The sequence below is a fragment of the Helicoverpa zea genome, chromosome 9 (genome assembly GCF_022581195.2).
Source record: "Helicoverpa zea isolate HzStark_Cry1AcR chromosome 9, ilHelZeax1.1, whole genome shotgun sequence".
Classification (NCBI taxonomy): domain Eukaryota; kingdom Metazoa; phylum Arthropoda; class Insecta; order Lepidoptera; family Noctuidae; genus Helicoverpa; species Helicoverpa zea.
Genome location: NC_061460.1, coordinates 5,196,225 through 5,214,290, shown reverse-complemented (window position 1 = coordinate 5,214,290; position 18,066 = coordinate 5,196,225). Strand labels below are relative to the sequence as shown.

At 36.3% G+C, this 18,066-nt stretch overlaps 1 protein-coding gene and 1 long non-coding RNA gene across 5 annotated transcripts in view; both read right to left on the bottom strand.

Annotated features, from left to right (window-relative positions):
* Positions 1-18,066, bottom strand: part of LOC124632978 (cytohesin-1) — a 47,008-nt gene that overhangs the window by 20,498 nt on the left and 8,444 nt on the right. The window lies entirely within an intron of this gene.
* LOC124632980 lies at positions 17,300-17,985 on the bottom strand. Its single transcript, XR_006984691.1, has 2 exons — positions 17,767-17,985; positions 17,300-17,342 (listed from the first exon to the last, which is right to left on the bottom strand). It is a non-coding gene; the product is annotated as an uncharacterized LOC124632980 (long non-coding RNA).

The following is an 18,066-nucleotide window of genomic DNA, read 5'->3' as shown; positions in this document are numbered from 1 at the left end:
AAGTAACCATGCAGCGAGCAATCATGTAATTCAAACTGCAAAGGTCTATTTGCAATTTCATCAATTGCTTATATGCCTTTTATACAAGCTGTTGATTTGCATCCGTGCCATATTCAAGGACGTAATTATGTTACTGATTCTCGACCCAAATCAACAAAAAAATTGGTACGTATTTTTTTTTATTATTATTTTTCGGAATTCCTTCAATGTCATCTAGCCGTATTTTAAACTTGGCGCGTGTGTTACTGGCCTTAAAACCGTGCTACGCCCTCAAACAAACGCAAACACAAAGCATACGCAACGATCATTCATAATTTTCATTCATAAAATTGGGTTACTTCTGAAATACTACGACATTAAAATGACAAAAAAATCAGTGCATATTAGCTATTTCCCGTCTACTGTAATTCCAATCGATTATTTACGTATTTTATGTCCTCCTCCTGAAGTATGGCACAAATGCAAATCAACACCTTGTATAGAGACTGTTATCTAATTATGGACTTGGGACGTATTCTGTTGGTCTTAGGTATATGTCAGGTACAGTTTAGATCCTTCACGTGACATTGGCGGCACGTAATGAAAGCGAGCACGCGAATCCTTAGAGACTTTCCCCTATTAATTCACTTTCCCGACGCTGTTTGACTCCAATTTCGTAGAGAGATCGATTCGATGTTGTTATCTTTTGAGTGCCAATATTCAAAACATGTACTTAACATTACAGACTGAAACCTGAAGAAGCTTGGGATTAAACTTGTGCCAAAATTTAAATTGCATGATATTTGAAAAAGAAAGGTTTTTTGCAGAATGTCGGTAATTAGCCGCAAGTATTGTTAAAAAGGCAAAGTTCAGAATAACTCCATAAGCCGCATTAGGTTGACGGACGGTCAGAGGAACGTGAGTCACGTGAACAAATACAAACAGTACCCTCGACAAGTGAACGCAGGGGCGGATGCATATTTACAAACTTTGCTTCCGCGTCCCTTCCAAAATATTATCTTACGAAGGTAACGACAGAAATAGACCAAAGCATAATGTGGCGTGTACATTATGGTCACCAAAGTGTTAAAAATGTGTTTAGTTAAAATACAGCCACTTTTAACAGGCATTTATTTTTGAGCCCAGATTCAGAAAGTGAACAAAAATAGCCTGAAAACCGACGAAAATACATGCATGAGAAAAATGAACGGTGAAGAGGAAGAGAATCGACATCTTTAACGACTACGCCAGGTATAAGGCGAAAGATTTTTATTTGAGATTAATAAAAAATATACATATTTAATACAAAAATTACTACTAGACTAGTAAACATTTCCAACAATAGCTTTCAGGTCAATACTTAGCGCTTAACGACACGATTCATCGAGTAATGGGGCGTGGTCTGGTGGCTAATGTATGCCAAGCTATAAATAAACATATAGCCTACATTATTAGGGTGCAGGAATTTTCTGTTCATTATCATACTATGGTAATGCAACATTTTCACTATCTAAACAATTTTTTTATCAATACAATAATTAGATTTACAAGTTTACCTATACTTCGGCCGTTCAGAGAATGCGTTCCTGACACCTATCAGTTAGTCACGACTAGTGATGGGCACAACATAACACTGAGTTCGTTACCGTTCCTTCAAAATGAACCGCCGCATTATTTTAAGATTATTTTCGTTTTAAATTGGCGGAATCATTTGTTTTATATTTTAGTTATTTAAGTGGAAACCAAAAAAAGGTAATATTCATATAATAAAATTGTTTTATTTATTCTTTGTTACAAGTACATTGAATTGAATGTGCGAACAGAATATTAATCAGACTCCGATTTGCTTGAGGAGGTGGTGTCTTCATCATCATCTTCGCCTACATGTATAATTATATTATTATCAATAACAGAATCAATCCTGATATCTCGGTCTAACAAAAGCCGGGTAATCAAATAAAAACAGATCGAAAACACTTGAAAAACGTGGTCTATGCGCACGAAACGACAACGGACGACTGTTTTAGCGTCACAAAATGGCGGCCCATAACGCCATTTGGGGTTACCATTTTTAATCTAAGTATAAAAATGCGGTTTGGTCATAGTTTTATTTTTATATTTCATAAACGTTATAATTAAGTCTTATAGTCCATTATTTTCCAATTCTTAAAAAGAAAATCAAAACGTATTATTTTATATTATAACTGTATAAGAACAGATTACGATACTTGCCTGTTATTTTTAGCACAGCACTACAAAATATAAACCGCTGACATAACCTTGTAATAGCGCAGTATAGATTTAGAAAAATATTGTTTACCAAGTTATTTGACACTCAGTTTGGCACAAAATTATAACATTCATTGATTATTGATATAATAATGTTGTTTTAATGCTCCTCAATTGTTAAAACGGTAAACAACCAGCAAAAATATTTTTATCGTAACTGCAACGCCATTGCAAAGTTACGTCGTCAGTTCAATCGCGACGTGTCAGGAACGCATTCTCTGAATGGCCGAACTATAATGAGCAACGTTAATTCAGACTTAACATTTGTCTACAAATGTGATTGACCATAATAAGGATTATCTTCATTACAAGACTATTGCTAATGGAGTTTTAATGTAATGATAATTTAATAACATAACGTTTTACTACGCCGCATTAGATTGGACCGGTTTAAACTGCATGCAGCCGAGGTGAATCGCCTCAGAACGTAATGTGAACAGTTCCTGGCAATGTTCCCAACCGCAGCAACAAATTATAGTATTGTCATTGCACAGACGTACTGCCACAACGACCTTCACACCGATACTAACTGGAGAACTACAGTTCCGTTAATATCATACTGATGCTATAAATTAATTCAATTCACGCTCCGGGTCTGATAGAACAAATATTTAGCAAAGACTATTTGCAGCAAATAGTTTCATCAACAAATGAAGTAAGGACGATGATAAGGTCAAGGAAAATTAAAAAGATCAATTGAAAACAACGACGTTGTAGCCCATCATTAATATGGACCCTGAGTGATCATTATGAAAATATTTAAATCATGCCAATACACGCTCGACACGACTCGATATTTCTGTAAGATTTTCTCTAAGTGGAGCACAAAAAATACTCATAATTATAAGGTATGTTCTAATTATTATAATACAAGTTATTAATAAGTCACGCAGGCTTTGCTACGATCTTCAAATAAAAAAAATGCCGACTTAAATTCAGAATTACAGCCCAAAGAGGTCTTTCCACTAAGCATTTCAACTAGAACCTTCATAATCAACAGATTTTTTTCAATCTATTATAACAATTATAAAGCACTCGGAGTAATTTTATGAGGTGTATTTTCGTTATTTTTAAATGACTAGATTGGCCCACTGATATTTGCCATCCAGCATTGTCTGCCAGCTCAACTATTATTGGAGTTTCCATTTTTGAATGAACTATGATCTTTTAGCAGGAAGACGGTATTGCGTTCATTGTGCCGCATTCTTGAAGTGCAACATACTCATGTCACCTCATGTTTACAATACATGAATGAGCCCCAAGGATGTGATTACAAGTCTATAATCTATACTTATAATAAATCTGTAGAGAGGTCAATTCTGTACATTGAATATATTTCCAAAATAACTATTAGAGGGTGATTAGTGATCGATACTGCTGCCAAAAATGCAATCAGTAAAATTTTTGTCTGTCTGTCTGTCTGTCTGTATGTTCGTTATGGAAACAAAAACTACTGGACGGATTTTAATGAAACTTGGCACAAACATTCTTCATACTCCTGGGCAGGTTATAGGATACTTTCCATCATGCTACGATCAATAGGAGCAGAGCAGTGAAGGTAAATGTTGGGAAAACGGGAGAAGTTACTTCATTTTTTAAGCTTCCGTCGCGTGTGCAGCCTTAATGGTTACAGCTACACAGAAACCATGTACGACGGAAATATTCTTCATAAAATTATGTAAAAAATATCCCATGGCAGCATATGTCTATCTTTTATGGTTCACTCACAATAACACGTAAAACTCTCGGTAGCTTAGCAGTTCGGAGCTTTCTGATTATATTTGTCTACTATTTCGTTTATAACACTCTCACTCACACTAATTAAACATAGTTAACAGTATTATCTATTAATTAAAAAAAGAATGATTTAAATCGGTAAAGAAACACCAAAGTTATACATGAAAAACGGTAATAAGCCACCGCGCGCGAATACTGAATCACGTACGCTATAAGGATCATTTTTGTGCAACGGTCGCCGCGCTCGACGCGACTCGCGGCGCGGTGGCTGCGCGAGCTTCATACAATATTTGGCTGTTGGTGCGATTGATGCGAATAGACGTTCAGAGCGTTCAACCTTATTGCGCGACTTTTAGGTTTTAAATAATTTATTTTTAACTTTCTTTTGTTGTTATTTTATAAAATAGGTTGGTACCTATTACTTATTTTTGTGTTTAAATATTCGTTCAAATTACAAATTATTAATAGTTTACATTTTATTACTTAAAGAAGCAGTAAGTACGCATAGATTTAGATAATTGGAGGGGCTGGTGTTTATTATTTCTTCCTCTCTTTGCACAAAGTCCGACTCTAACGCGGACGAAGTCGCTGGCAGAAGCTAGTATAAAAATAAAGTATTGAAAATGTGAAAAAGTCTTATGTTTTCTTCCTCAATTTTAATAATGTATGCCAGGCAATGAACATTTTCAGCGTCCTATTTTGAATATTGGATACTCTCCTCATTACCTACCTGCAGTAGACAAGTATTTTAAACAATGCATTAAAAAGTTGCATTCAAACATATTTCATTACTATCTAAAGAGAACGAGGCCAAGAACAGTATTGAAACATGCTGAACGCAGTAGCCGCGGCGAAAGGAGGATGAACTTAATCTTCTTTAAACTACTTTCAAGGATACGATGTATAACAATACTTGCATGGAAACAATTACGTATTTATCAGCTATTACCGAACCTTGACTATTTTACAACAAAAAAGCAGAATCATAAAATTTTACTGCAGAACTAAGTATCGATATCGACGTTAAATAACCCGGTAGACTTGCATTAGCGTTGTGAAAGTAATTAATTACTGACAACTTATCATTGACACGAAATCTAAGTGCGATTTCTATAGTTTTTCATGTCAACCGTTTAATACGGGTAATAAGTGTATCGATGTAGTATACGGACATCGCGGGTAGATTAATATTTAATAATTATGGTTGTAAGATTAACATTTTCGTAGTCAGGCAGTATTTTAAAACTAGTTTGAAATACTTTATTATGATTTTATTCACAGCTCGAGCATATTTGCACGAGCCGCTCCAGTTCACGCAGACTTTGCTAATTTTTTTCACGTTAGTTGTGTAATCATGTAACGCTATTGTTTACTATGTTAATAATGTGTCTTCAACTTTGTTTCATTAATCAATAATTATATCATGTGCTTCTTTCACGTCCTAGTTTTGTCTTCACATAGTTTCAATTTTCTATCTTGTCGTATTATCCTTATCGCTTGTTATCAATGTCAAAAGTTTCACAATCACCATAGTCATACAGTGTCTAATCAACGTTCTTACCATAAGGTAATCTTGTGATTTTATGGAACTTTCTTGCTTCCTTCAAATAGTAGAGAAACTTAATCAGTGGCGGATTTACAAATTTGCCGCTAGTAGGCCATTCAATTTTTGCCGCCCCTAATGATTGTGAACTTAATGATATTTCTGTCAGTTACTAGATTATTTTTGCAACTCGCTATGTACCGAAGAGTTTAATGTTGACCTAACAAGTTTATCTGACAGCGACTTTAAAGCGTAAAACCTCTGTAACTTTTAAACGGCTCAATTGATTTTCATGAAACTCGCCCGTAAAACACCTGTAATACAAAAAAAATACTAAATTAAAATCGGTTCATTCGTTCGGGTAGGTACTATATCAGAGGCGCACCCATCGGGTGGCACCCCCCCAAAAAAACGACACAATATAATCACGGACTAAAATTGTAATTTAAGTACTTAAAAATTGTATAGAAATCATTCATGGTGCTTTTTGCTAGGTTTAACATAAAGAAACCGGAGTCATACCACTGCAAAGTTATAAAGCGCTAACTAGTTTTATAGAAACCAGTGTCAAGTAAAAAAGCCGCGAGCGCAGCGAGCGCAAAATTTTTAAGATTTAGAACAGTAAAGTACCAAAATGAGTTTATAAAACCGGCCTAAAGTGAAAAAGTCGCGAGCGTAGCGAGCGCCAAATTTTTTGAGTTTTGAGGACACAAAAGCGAAATTATTTGGGACACAAAAGTCCTCCACCTCCACCACCTCAGCTTAGAAATCGTCAGCGTAGAGCGTCAGTTGTTTTTGCTACTTCGGTGCTTTAACTTTTTGTTAGATTGGACTCAAAAAGCGCAGAATAAACCAGAAAAGATGAAGAAACCGCGAGCGAAGCGAGCTGATTTTTCAATTTATTTTTATTGAAACGCTATTGGAATATTTTAAAATTCATGATCACATAAACCTAAGCATATATTACAGTGAGTTTATTAATCGTTTATTTATATATGGTTTGTGTACTCGTATAATTATAAAAAAAAAAAACTGTAAAAAAATTCGCAAAATTTGCCGCCCCTCTAAATCTGCCGCTCTAGGCACTGGCCTACTTGGCTTATTGGTAAATCCGCCACTGAACTTAATCAAGAACTTGGCTTGAAGAGGACCATACGATTTTACGCGAGATATCCGTAATAACTTTTGCAATCTCTTCCGCAACGTAGAAACTTTGTTTGCAGACAAACTTGACTGTTTCTTGGGACTTAATTGAATCACGAATAGTTCACCAAAAATAATACAGTAGCCACTTTTGATTTTGTGTAAAACTTCCTACATCATACGAGTTTTCGTGCTTTCTTACAATTGACTTATTTAACAACAAAAGGCAGACAGATTACATTCGAAACTGTTGTTGCCTAAAGTGGTTATCATCTTACATCGCAGTTCAACAGACACTTCTTTATGAACAGATGCTAGTGGCTACATTGACTGGGCTATAAATAGAACGATCACAAAAGAAATAAGAACCATTTCATTTCAATACATTCAATGATGTAATCAAGGTATACGTGGGCAAATCTATCTATGGAAATATGGCTATTTAAGGATATCTTTAAAAGTAGATGTTACATCTAGAGCTTTATTTCCCAGAGTAGAATTCCTGTTTATTTCGCAGCTGATGTGGTAATAACTTAAGAATTCTCTAACGCAAATGACATCAGCTGAATGCGACTTCGCAGAACTCGACCTTCAGGTGTGGCCGGTGAAGTGAATAACAACGTGTCGCAGACTTTGTTTAAGCGATTGTTACATTACTGTTTGACGCAATGAGATGATATGTCTTTGTGCAGACACGGTTACTAGATTAACCTTAGTCCGGCTTCTTTAAATAGCACGCTAAAGACATACAAATAAAAAATCATTTTCTAACATTAGGTAAGCCACAAACTATTAATTTTCAGTAGCACATAATTTGATTGAAAACCTATGCGCGGACAGATAAAAGGAAAATAGAAATTGAGAAGCATAAAGTTTGCAGAAAACCTAGTACAGTCGGTTAATGACCTAAACTCTACGTCGTAGCAGGGTTAAAAAATATACATTTTTAATTCTTCTATACTTGGTGGTTTTAACCCACAACTCAGCGAGCGTGTTTCCTGCGAGTTAAGTACCAACATGTAAAAATAATAAAGTGATTCACTGGTTTCCACACACAAATGAAAGGGTACCTCGACCTTACTTTTCCCTCTTGAACTCTCAATAACCCCGAACTCGTTATCATGAATATTGAAACTACTAATCCGATCAGTCACCTCCCAATTTATTTTTCTTTTTAATTCTTCTCTACAGCCGGTATTCGCAAGCCTGTAAACCTGCCCATCATGTAGGTATGTAGCATACCTATCGGCCAAAAATAAACGAGCACATTTATACTTATACATATTCCTTACACCGCCTACATCTTGTTGCTAATTATCTACGTGTAGCTGGTAAACAACACGTTTAAGTGGGTAATGTACGACCAAAGTTCACAGAAATTCTGTTAGAAGTTCTCATTTTAGAAATATCACTATGCACCCACAATGTAACACAAACGGCGTTGTCTACGCAAGTGACTCAGCAGGCAGTACTGGAAGGAACGTTATTATAATTAATTTGCTTGCGACGGGCATTCATTCTTTCTAAGAAAGGTAGCGTGGTCATAGGCGCTGATTATTGTTTGTAAACGTAAGATGCCTTTTAACTTCCAAATGTCTGGCCTGTTAATCATTGTATTCATAACTGCAGCAGCGCATTTTAGTTGCAGTTTGCAGTGACTTTATCCATGGAGCATTGACGTATTGACCTACACGACCTCCAATCGCCGCCACCGCATTCTTGACCCACACACTCACTCGCGCAGATATTAAGCGACACACGTGAAAAGTAACGTTATCTCGATAAAATACCACATACTTCAACTTCAGTTCATTTGACAGTCCATCCGTGAGAGTTAATATTCTTACCACAAAAACCTTGGAAGCATGCGGGACGAAAAACTATGCTTACCTGAAAAAAAAAAGAAAAAATACATTAATATGGAAGTGATGACGCTGTTTGCATTAGGGTTTTTATCACTGAGTCATAAAAATCCCGCTTTATCATTATCATATCAGACGGATGCTTTCAGAATAACGGGAACCCGTTGTTGAGATAATATTGGGTATCACAAAAGTCATTTATCATTGTGCAATTTTTGTATGTAGCCTATCTGTATCGTAAGCTTTAGAATTATATCAATAAAAACGACCAGCAAGTGATAAGCCTAACAAAAACATGCAATGTAAGTACAGCACATCGGGGTGCCCTCGGTCTGGGATACAAAAAGACAAAGCTGCACAATGGGTTCATATTTCCGGCCCGCGGTCACGAAGTGAGTCCCACTACCGTGCAACTTCCAAAGATTTTCGTTTCGCACAGGCTCCAACAATCCGCGCGTAAATTAAGGCCGATTGTAAAACTGGCAAACTGCCAAAAATGGAAGAAACGTAGAGACATTCGTGATTTAACTACTTGGCCAGCGAAACCGCTTTATGTACGTTTTCAATAAATACTTTGTTCAGCTAAGCATTTTTGCACTTTTGCTATTTTAAACTTTATGACTTTAAATTAGATCTACATGCGTCTAAAATATTTGAAAGCCCGATAATTAATGAACATACCAGAGGAAAATTATAAACACATGTGTAGCAAATATAAATGGGTATGAATCGACTGTTGTCATTACTAATGTGTGGGTAAGGCGCGATGCTTGGAATTCTCAACGACTTCAATGCTAACACAAATAAAAGATGCGACAAATTCATTTCAATTAAACCAACATACGCGACTTCCTACAAATAAAACAACTGCTATGTCCGTCGCCTTTATGCTTTGATAACAAACGAGGGTAATACAGGAGTACGAGCAAAAAATATTGGCAAAGGGGTCTAATGAGACTGTTAGTATGGGAACGCTGGTCCGTGGAACATGCAAGCTCGAATGCCGACGGCCAACGCCCCCACAAAATTTATCGACGCCCGCGCCATTGACATCGGACTACGATGGGATTTGAAACGCTAATCAAATATACCCCTCAAAACTCCGACAACAATGACGCGAGCTTACGAATATCAATTATTTTATGGAGAGACGTTTGGAATTTTAAATCACTAAAAATGTAGCTACGTCTATGTCAGAAGTTTCAATTACAGGGTTCAAAACCAGCATTTTATAAGTCACAAGGAGGTTAACTGTGAATGATTAGATAGTGAGAACTTGGAGTTTTCCTTTGATGTGCACATGTAAAGCAATTAGACATATTAGTAATTAAGTTGTCATGTAGAGTTCACATGCTATCTTTAATACAGCACTCGTTTGAACTTAACTGAATATTATGTAACATGAACAAAGACTGGAAATATGTCTGAAACTTAATTCGAATTTCTAATCTTACAATTGTTTATGCAATTTGCTGTTAAGCAGGATTTCACATCCTTTACATGCGTGTAGGTAAGACAATTACGTAACAACGACTTTTTTAATTAACTTATATGCATAAATACTTTTTGATGAATTAATTAATATTTTATCAAAGTGAACTGAAACTGCCGTAACAGCTTGACAATTTCAAAGGAATAAAAATTAATTAATTTCTTCAAATCTTACGTAACTGAAAAGTGTTAATTAATGTAATCATTGTCTGCGATGTAACTGCTCTAGTTTCATGATGCTTTGCGTTTCAACACGGTTCATTATAAGATCACAATGTTATTGTTCCTCAACACTGATCTGCCGGCAGTATTCTCAAGTTCGAAAACTTAGCCGTATTGTTCATTGCTCACTGCAGAAATCTCATAACATCGATCACATATTTCGTCTAGTTTTTTTATTGCTTTCATATAAAATACTGCGATCTCAGGTGCCTAAGGTCTTATCCTTACGTGCAATATTAAACACAAACAGAAACGAATGGCAAGGGGATAACTGTGTTTAGTAACTTCGGTGGTTGCTTTTCTTTCAAGAGAGAAATAAATATGATAAAGAAGCCATATGGCGGGGCACATGTTGAATAACTATACGTAGTCATTTTAACGTTGGCCGTGACCGTGAGTATTGAACTCCTGGAGAGCTTAACGACCTGATTTTAATTGGTTTATACTTAGTTCACAATTATTGTATCTGGTTACGTATACGTAAATAGTTTCAGAACTCATAGGTGTTTAATGTAAGCCTCACAAATTAATCGACGCATACTGCAAATCCAGCAGGACTCTAAACTCACACTGATGAAACTGGTGGAAACCAGAATAAAAATAAAAATACCTTTAACTGTAAAGACATAAAAAGCATTGTATTTCAAGAGCAAGGCCAAAGCACAAAATAGAACATTGACATAAAACATGAGGCACCACACAATACCTATAGCTTCACGTAACTGCTAGGGCGGTTCCCCATTCGTACCATTCAACCTATTAATTTATTGCCACTTTGTGCTATTATAAGTTTTAGTAGATATCTGTATCCCAAAATGCATACAGATAATTATTTAAAGTAATTCATCTAAATTAAAAATACTTATGTACATAGGGTCATTTTATTTTTCCCGTAAAATAATACTGGCAGACATATTCGTCTACATAGTTGTGTTGGATTATGACAGATGAAGGACGGTCAAGGACTTAGCATTTGGGAATTTTTGGCAAAAAAAATTAAGCCAGCAAAAAGGTGAAGTAAACAAATTTATTTCGGGTGTTTTTTTTTTGCATAAGCAATTACGTCTTTAGCGGGGCTTTAACGCCACATTATACACCCCATGGGAACATTACAAGTGTTCCTCGCCCCACAAAAGACGACATTTCGAGTGGCTCACTTTCGTTTCGCATCAGCGACTCGGTTTTTCAAACATTATTTCAAAGGTTAGATTAGTTTTATCTTTCTTCACTATAATTTTAGGAGACCCTAATTAACACTCGACTCGACATCGTATGTTTGGAATAACATCTAGAAAGGTGAAAAAAGTAAGCTATGAACAAGTAAACTATAAAATAATTATGAACTGTGAGATAGTTCGTCGATCATCTAGCCAAGCAGAACAAGACGAAAACACGAGATGTAGACTATGTTGTAACGGGGCACGATCGCGACACAGATCCGGTCTTTGCCGAATTATACTACAATAATAGCAAAACCAGTTCAAAAAAACAACACATAGTAGGATGTTTTGATAAACATAACAATATTTTGAACTGCGTAATTATCAACTTGCGTATCGACGATTTGGTTTCTAATAAACATGACAAAGGTAGCATTATAGTTCTAAAAAATTTCAGGTGCCGCGAAGGTCTGCAGCGTTTGCCAATGATGCCTGCATCTCCAGTCATTACAAACCTACACTAGTAAATAAAATACTAATAAAGGTAAATCAAGATGTTTTACCACCGGGTTAATCCTTAAAGTATTTTAGATTTACGATGGAGTTAACCACTGCACCACTGTTTGTGTAACAACAGATTTGTGGTTACTGCATTTCTAAGATAGATTTTATAGCAGGCTTGTTATAGTGTGTGGTTCTTTAACCATTCTTAAAATGGGTATACTTCGAAAGTAAGATATGTACTCGGGAGCGATGCTACCGGAAAACATTGGTGCGACTAACAAGTAGTGGGATACACACAGACACAAAATGTAATAAAAGCATGGTGGATGTGTGAGAAGCAATTAAAAGAGTTTATGGTTGATGCTCATTATTTCATTATACTGTTAATTAAATTAAACAAACCGTGGGGTTTATAGTTGGTTCTATTGGAGCAGTAATGAAAACGTTAAATGTAGACCCCAGAAAAACATTTAATACTTTATAACATGCCACCCCAAGTATAAGTAAAGCGACTCAATATAATTGGAAATAATGAGAACGTTACGTATTCCCAAAGTTTAGAACAAACATGTTTGTTTACACATAGTATTATTCGCAGATACGTTGGTGGAATAACTGTATTTTTAACGTTTCCCAGAACAAGGTGGTAGCACTTAGGGCCATCACTTTAGTTTACTAGATCAGTTCCATCAATGTTTACTGTAATGGCCACAAGAGAAATCACTTAGAACTCAAAGTTACTTTTAAAGTTAACATTACAATGTGGACGATTACCTACAGTTGGACACTGGGTATAGAGAAAACGACCTCAATAGGATGAGTCAGTAGGCAAAAAATCCAAAAAATCTTCGATACCGTCAACATGTGTTGTCCGCGTGTCAGTCATGGATTTGTTCAAATAAAAGTGCATTTCGAACACAACTTCTCGGTTCTCTCTAATAAAATAACCCACTTTTCTAGTTGCATTTTAATAGAGGCAAACAGCTACATTTAAATTATTCAAGAACGAAGCTCCAAACGATCAAGGCGATTAAAAAACATTTTAATTTTTTAATTGATTGACGATTGCAAGCTATCGACAAACCTTCCTAAAAATCCAGCTATCGTCATGTTCCACGAAATCTGCAAATATTCTCGTACAGAATCCTCGAGCGTCAAAAATAGCATAGAGATAATTACTATGTAAACGTATAGTTCTAAGTAAATACATTTAGTTTTACGGAGTAACACACTAAAATTGTTTGGTAAAGGCAATGTCAGACTAAGCGTAACATGCCAGTAACAAGAACTGCACTTAGTGTGACATCTCATTTAAAGTTTCACACATTACTGCACCCTGTAATGCTCCGTACTATTCGATGTGACCCGGCTTTAGCACCAGGCAGGGATGAGGCTTAGAAAATCAGACAACATTATGCATTGTATGCTCAATATTTTCTAGACCTTACAATTATTGGTTTACGCTCTTGAAAAACTTTATTTAGATTCGTAGAGTAGCCTAACATAGCCTTGGTCTCAATGTTTTAGCAAATGTTAGTACACGGATCTCACTATTTAATTTGCGTACGAGTCTCATTATCAGTGGCTGTATCCTTGTTAGAACTATGATAATTGTTATGCTTTTATGGCAACAGCAATGAGTTCTAAATAAATTGTTTTAGGAGATTAACTTAATTAAGCAAATTGGACTACAGTGGATTAAATGAACCTAATGAAACAGATTTCTGGAATTTACATGCATACATGATGTAAAAACTCAATCTACTTAATTTATACATTCATATACCAGGTAAATGTTTATTAGTTGGTTTTTGTAAATGTTTACCTCGTATTCTATGAATCATTAGAAACACCAACGTATACCTACCTAAACAGTGAAAATATTTGTACGATTAATTTAAAAAGTAGCTCACTTAGCTGTTGTTGTACAAACAAATACCTGACGTGTACACTTTAAATCTAATTGTAAAGAATCTCTGAAGTTTGTTTTCGATTCAAAACAAGATCCACCCAAGTTGCTGCCAACTAGTTGGCGGATATTCTATACAAAGTATTTGCATTCTTTCAAAACACGTAAACAAAAGATAGCATCTCCCAAATTGAAATATCCGTCCTTGGGTATTTCATCGATGGAAGATCCCTTCGTGATTAGCAATGCAAGTAAAACTGGTCTTACGAGTCAGTGACCGCGTGCGTGCAGTTCGCGGACCCCTGCCCCCACCGCCCCGGCAAGGTCAAGGCACCCCTCTCCGTAAGTCTGTACGCGATTCCTTGAACACTATCCCATTCAACGGATAGCGTCGCGGTCAATATAAAGAATATGCCGCTGGGCAGGTGTTCCAATTTATAATGTTCACCCTTCACCTTCTTTGTAATGATTATTCCACAAATATGTAGGTATAGTTGTTTTCATGGAAAATCGTGAATTTTGAATACCTAAGATTCAATTGATTAAACCTAACCAATTAATAAACAATAAATATATAATTTTCCTTACTATTGTGATACAAAATGAATGACGTTGACCCTAGACAGCCAGATCATTCTCATTGTCATCAATTACTAACAATAGAAATTAAAAGACGAGTATAATAGGCACAGTTAATAAACGAGAATAGTTCTAATTGATATTTTAAATAGAGCAAGGATTTGGATCGCGAGAAAAGTCACAACGTCGTGTGAATGTGCGTGCGAGTCATGTCGACGTTGTCGCGCAAGGTACTGCTAATAAACATCATTATCGCTTGGTGACTAAAGACTGAAAAGGTCATCCTAATTGTACGCAAACACGACAATCTTCCTCAGAAGTGGGTACTACAAAATGGCAAAAGTTGTTTCACATTCGAGAAACGTATTTGACCTTAAGAATGGAGTAAAACTATGTCTTGTTATAATTTGCGAATCGGCACGAATCTTCTGTAATTGACTCTTCCGTTGTATGGGACAAGTCGGGTCTGCTGATTTATTTAACCAAGCCTGGCCAGCAAATATTGACATTGACAAAGTCTGTTTTTCGCAGTTCGCCCCGAATATTTGACAAACGAGTTTGTTGATAGTTCAAATTGTCCGAATGGTTTTTCTTATATAGATTTTTCCGTATAAACCAATCTTAATCTCTTTCGGTTTGTCAGACGAAAGATCTTGGACTTGCTCCTCTGAGTCAATAAAAAGAAGTGGCTGACAGAGGTACAAAAAATTTTGATTACTAACATCTATACCTGATCTTTCATGTCTAGACAATGCTTGTTTTCAAACAACGTTGGTTTTTCACACGGTTTTATAAAAAACGCAATGTTCACATTCCAAATGAACCCGATGCACTGTGGACGCTATGGTGTAGAAAGAAATACTGTGTGTCATGCATGGCCGGATCTTTATACAGTTTTTTATTCGGACCAGTCACGGCAGGTGAATAAAATACATCACTGTACGTAATATAATTTGTTCCAAATTGAGAATACCGTGTGAAACAAAATCTAACAATAAGTAACTGGACCAGATAAAATGCAATATCTAAATCTATGCTAACGTTACATAATACAAGTATCTGATTTTTTTTGGCGGGAAGTAAAAGTTAAGTTATGATGACGGTATCCTCCACTCTATCGTGATCATTCCCCGAATTACAAATACGTAAAAGTATTTGGCTCTAAACTACTCTGAATTTGATAACTTGAGGCTTCAATTTTTGTTCACTTATTAACATTACTCTTGACTGCAATTAACTTGTGTTACGTGTTATAAGAAATCATAATTTTGTGTGACAATATTATCGCGTTAATCGATCATTCATGTTCCGCTCACGTATCTGTAGCTAAGTATACAAATTGCGTTATCCGATTTTGCAAATCTAATATTATCTAAATAACCGTCATTCCGCTGGTAGGTTTATCAATGTGACATCACTAACCAAACGATTCAGTATGTTTGCCTATAACAATGTTTGTACGACCTACTAGATCGCATGTGTAGCCTGAGAACAATGGACATATGGCGCTTGTCTCGAATACCCCTCGTTTCTACTACGTTTTACGAGCTGACCGTTCCAAGTCTGTGTAAGTTAGCTTTTAACTTCTCTTTGTGGTCTAAATTGAAAAAGTTACCAGGCAATTTTATCATGTAATAAATTTTATTGAATACATTTTTAACTTTGAGGATTTATTCTATGTGGTAAAACTAGGTACAGATAAATTCCATCAATGTTAATAATTCATCCTTGCCATAAACCAACGCCATTTAAATCAAGCACTATCATTTTACTGCAATTTTTTGGAGGCTGGTTGATCTCCTTTGCAATATGTCGGTGTGCTGAACCTTAAGACGGTTGACCTTTTTAGGGTTTTTAGGTGAGCTTGTCCAACCTACAATAATTCAACGAAATCATCGATATTTACTTCGTGATCGAGCTTTATTGACATTCATACGCGTCGCCACTCTATGCAAATGTGCCTTTTGTTCAAGCGGTCCGCTTTGCTGCTCCACTGCCCAAAGCTCTACCTGATAGAATTTCCTCAACAGTCACTCAGCTTGACTCACAGTATATATCATCAATTGACAGGCGCTCTTGAATACCAATGAATATAGGACAACAGGGCTATTACTGCGGTCAGAAAGTGGAACATTTTTTTAAATGTTATTTCGAGGGTGTTTTCTATATTTTTCTGTCACAAAACAGTATGGCAAGTAATTAGGTATGTACTAATAGTGTTGCGGTTTTTCTACGGCAATTAACCATAATTCGTAGAAATAATAAGGGAAAGAATACTCTTAATAACCTACAGTTAGTAATTTATAGAGAAACTTAATGAAAACATACTTCAAATTGTCAGTAATTAACCAATCATTGGAGTGCAAGCAACGCATAATTTCTGGATGTTATGTTTGATTGAAGCCTTATCCGTCGCCAGCTACTTGTGACGATATATTCCATAAATTAGAATATTGACTTAACAATTTACCTTATTGTGTCAAAACGTATAATGAATCATACTATTGTTTTGTTTGAGGAACCGTATTCATCGTGCTGAGTACACGCTATAGTAGTCATTCAGAGATAACTTGCAGTGAATCATTTGGAATTTGACAAAACACTGCCATTTGGATGCCCTAGTAATGGTGCTCCCACATTGCCGTTATAAAATGTTTGTAAACATTTTATAACACCAAAACATTTACTAACAAATGTTAACAATTGTTGCACTTTGTTAGAAACTGTTACATGTTATAAGTGCTCCTACATTGATGGAAAATGTTTAAACATTTTATAACATCTAGTATTGGCTCGCAGTTTGGTTTCGCCTTCTGAGGGCCGAGGACGTCTACACGGAAATGGAAGAAGATTTGCTCATTGGAATAGCTTTTATTTTTTGTTTAAAAAAGAAGAAAAAGCGCTCTTATTGGATGCGTTAAACGCTAAGGCGACTATCACACTGCCCCGCATGATGCAGCGTAGTGCGTGGATGCGTTTTTTTTCGTTGTATGGAAATATCTCCGTTTGTATGGAAAACATGCATAGTCCAACACACTGAAAATGCATCCACGCGCGTTCATGCGGATCACGCACATACATGCGGAGAAACACGCACCCCCGCGCGTAGGTGCGGGGCGAGACGCAAGGTATGACACACTGAATCCCGCAATGCCGCGCGTGATTTTGAATGGGCGTGACGTGTATATTTGAAAATGGAACTCGCTGTGCGTGAATTTACAAAACGCACCTACGCGCGTGAGTGCGTGAAAAACCCGCACGATGATGCAGATCTGCACTCCCGCAGGAACGCGCGTAGGTGCGTCGACACGCAAGATGCAGCGTGATGCGGGGCAGTGTGAAGAGCACCTAAAAGCTAGAGGAAAATATAGTGCCACAGACTATCTCAAGGATTTGGGTATTGACGGTTGCTTAAAAGATTTTATAAGAATGAACAGTTCCGAATTTGAATATCTACAAAATTTGATTGGGGCAAAAATAGGCAAACGAGACACTACATTTAGAAAATCTTTAAGTGTGACGGAAAGACTTGCGGTAACGTTAAGATTTTTGGCAACTCTAACCCCCACTGCACCGCACCGCCTATCTCGCCATCACCCTTATAAAATGTTTACTAACATTACTAAACATTTTCTAACATGAAAATTT